Genomic DNA, 3,724 nt, shown 5'->3' on the forward strand with positions numbered 1-3,724 from the left:
TCACGTACGACACGAGCTCCGGCCCGGTAACACGTCGAGTAACGGCAGGAGTTCCACAGGGATCCATCCTCGGTCCCACTCTGTGGAACATCTTGTACGACGGCGTGTTGAGTGTGCAGCTGCCCGAAGGAGCAACGATCATCGGCTTTGCCGACGATTTAGCAGTACTGGCGAGAGGGTGCACACCGGAGGAGGCGGCTGGAGTAGCGGAGGAGGCGGTTACAGCTGTTTCGGGTTGGATGGAGCGACATCGGCTGCAGTTGGCCCCTGAGAAGACGGAGATTGTTCTCATCTCCAGTCTCAGAAGGGGCCACCCAGAGGTGCCCGTATTCATCAACGGAGTGGAGGTGCGATCCAAGCCTGCAATTCGCTACCTCGGGGTTCAGCTTCACGACCACCTATCGTGGAAGCCACACGTCGAGAAGGCCACGACGAAGGCACTCCGTGTGGTGAAGCTGGCCACCGGCATGATGCCAAACCATGCCGGACTGGGGATGGCGAAACGCAGGCTGCTGGCGGGGATTGCGGACTCCATCGTCAGATACGCGGCACCCATCTGGGCGGAGGCGGTGAAGCTCCAGTGGTGTCGACGGAAACTGGAGCAGCTGCAACGGCCTTTGGCGAAGGGAGTGGCGAGAACCTTCAGAACCGTCAAATACACGACGATGGTTGTATTGGCGGGGCTGATTCCGCTTCACCTCCAAGTGTTGGAGATGGCCCGTCGACACAAGCGGAACCAGGACGCTTTGAGAAGGGGAGTGTTGATCGACAAGGAGGTGATCAAAAGGCTCGAGCGTTCGGCGACCATGGCGATGTGGCAGACGTCATGGGACGAGGAGGCCGCACTTCCATCGGCGAGCCGTTTCGTACGCTGGGCACATCGCATCCTGCCGAACATAACTGCCTGGGTAGGTCGGAAACATGGCGAGGTTGATTTCCACCTGAGTCAGGTGCTCTCGGGACACGGCTTCTTCCGAGAGTACTTGCACGCCATGGGTTTCGTCTCTGCCCCGACCTGCCCATTCTGCGCCGACAACGTGGTCGAGTCGGCTGAGCACGTTATGTTCGTGTGCCCACGGTTCGCGGATGTGAGAACCCAACAGCTGGTCGACGAGGAGGGCGAGGCAGTTACTCCCGAACGGCTGGTGCCGTGGATGTTGACCAGTCCGGAGGCTTGGCAGTCAGCAGCAGAAGCGGCACGGCGAGTATGCCGCTTCTTGCAGCTACGCTGGCTGGAGCACCAGGCTACGGAGAACGTGGCGGTCATGGCTGACATCCACACAGCCGCGCAACGGGAGGAAGCAGCACGACGACAGGCCCGTCGCGAGCGGCACAACGAGGGACAGCGTAGACGGCGTCGAGAGAGGAACGAGCGACTGGCTACAATCAACCCGGACGAAGGGGCTGCCATATTGCGTCCTATGGTAGCCCAACCGAGGAGAAACGTACGCAACACTGGTCCGCCCTCAGCCGAAGTCCTCCTTCGTAGAAGGCTGAGGCGAAACCAGCAGCAGCGGGCGTATCGCGAACGCATGCGAGCGGGCACACTCCCACCCGTTCGTCCGGGGAGACTGCGCCGAGATAGGGAGCCACCGACTGCGGAGGTTGTAGAAAGGAGACGGGCAAATCGGCGTGAAAGGGAGCGAGCGAGGCGACACGCAGAAGCCGATCGCCGCCGCAACCTATCAACCGATCGATTGAGTGGAGTCACCATTCAACAGCCTTCAATCAACCGGAGCAGGCTGATACCGAGGACGTTTCGGCACCAACGGCCTCAGGGGACGACAACGGCCAATCACTCGTCAGGGAGCACGGCGAGTAGATTGGCCCAACAACAAGCGCTTCGTCAACGGCGGCGGACAGACGATGCCGATCGCAGACGTGGCGTGATGTCAGAGGACGCAGAGGCTGCCACTACCGAGGCGGAGACATCCGCGCGTTAATTTTCGTGGCCAACGGGCCTTTATTAATGTATTAATGTAAAATAAAGATAATTTTAAATTAAGGAGAAAATTAAATAATAGGAGAAGCGCCTGGCCCATGCGCGTGTTTGGGTCAGGACGCATTACGGCCGACGGTTACGCCCGTTTGGGAAGGCCGCCGGCTAGGGTGTTAGTGCGTGTTTTGTAACCTTTTGTATTTCTGTTATAATTCGTTAATAAACACGTACATGTTTGTAATAAAAAAAAAAAACGAAGTGGAGCTTGCGGCTTAATTTGACTCAACACGGGAAAATTTACCAGGTCCGAACTTATCGAGGTAAGACAGATTAAGAGCTCTTTCTCAAACTTAAGGGTAGTGGTGCATGGCCGTTCTTAGTTCGTGGAATGATTTGTCTGGTTAATTCCGATAACGAACGCGACTCAAACAAGCTAACTAGAACGCTGTCAGCAGTGTGCCTCCGGGCACACCTGACGTTACGGGGCGGCGGCGCCTTCACGGGCGGTCGTCGCACTAGTTTGCCCTGCTTAGCGGGACAACTTGTGTTTAGCAAGGTGAGATTGAGCGATAACAGGTCCGTGATGCCCTTAGATGTTCTGGGCTGCACGCGTGCTACAATGTGGGCAGCAGCGTGTTCTCGCCAATTGGCGCCCCCATTCCGAGAGGAACGGGAAATCACCCAAATGCTCATTTAGTTGGGATTGGGGACTGCAACGGTCCCCATGAACCTGGAATTTCTAGTAAGTGCTAGTCATTAGCTAGCGCTGATTACGTCCCTGCCCTTTGTACACACCGCCCGTCGCTACTACCGATGGATTATTTAGTGAGGTCTCTGGAGGCATACCTTCCGCGGTTCCTTCGTGAGCTGCAGTTGGCACGGCCGAAGTTGACCGAACTTGATGATTTAGAGGAAGTAAAAGTCGTAACAAGGTTTCCGTAGGTGAACCTGCGGAAGGATCATTACCGATCACCCGCTTAAAGTAGCAAATGCATCGTCGGCTCAAAACTGACGCGCACATCTATAGTTCACGTAGCGTTACCCGCACCAAGGTAAGGTAACATGCCAGTGGGTGATATTTCATCATGTGATGATCATGGCCCATGTTTGCAGCTACACTGTGTGGACTGTTCGGTGCAACAAATGGAATTTTGACGGAAGGGCACCACTCACGAGTGGAGCTTGTAGATGCGCTGTCTCAATGGCCAGCATATCAAAACACGCTAATAAGACATTGGTTCAAGCAAGATGGAGCAAGAAATAACACATGAAACACGCCAAGGACTCAAAGTGTTTCCATGTCAACTAACAACAAGGGACGGTATCCATCGATGGTCTTACAAAGTCGTGCTAGGTATGTCTGTCCGCGGTGGTCAGCGCATCATGTTATTCAGGGGCAGACAATATAAAGAGGAAGGCAAACACAAAGAGAAACAAAACCCTAGGCAGGGGATCACTCGGCTCATGGATCGATGAAGACCGCAGCTAAATGCGCGTCAGAATGTGAACTGCAGGACACATGAACACCGACACGTTGAACGCATATTGCGCATCGGACGTTTAAACCCGACCGATGCACACATCCTTGAGTGCCTACCAAGTTATCTATATTCTCCTACCAAACTGACTGTCCCATCCACAAGCGATGGGCTGTCGCAGCATGGCGTGCTCGGACCCGCAACCTGACGGGACCGTGGGCGCTGAAAGTGAGAGTGCTAATAGAAGACATTGGTGAGGTACAATTGGTGAGCGATGAACGGGCGCGCGACAAGACGCAACGGTTCG

The 3,724-nt window shown here is 55.2% G+C and overlaps 1 non-coding gene across 1 annotated transcript; it reads left to right on the top strand.

Moving 5' to 3' along the window:
- Positions 1–3,376: 3,376 nt before the first annotated feature.
- On the top strand, positions 3,377–3,534 carry LOC126566945 (5.8S ribosomal RNA). The gene has a single exon (XR_007607675.1). It is a non-coding gene; the product is annotated as a 5.8S ribosomal RNA (ribosomal RNA).
- The last annotated feature ends 190 nt before the right edge of the window (positions 3,535–3,724 follow it).

This window comes from Anopheles maculipalpis, assembly GCF_943734695.1.
Source record: "Anopheles maculipalpis chromosome X unlocalized genomic scaffold, idAnoMacuDA_375_x X_unloc_6, whole genome shotgun sequence".
Classification (NCBI taxonomy): Eukaryota; Metazoa; Arthropoda; class Insecta; order Diptera; family Culicidae; genus Anopheles; species Anopheles maculipalpis.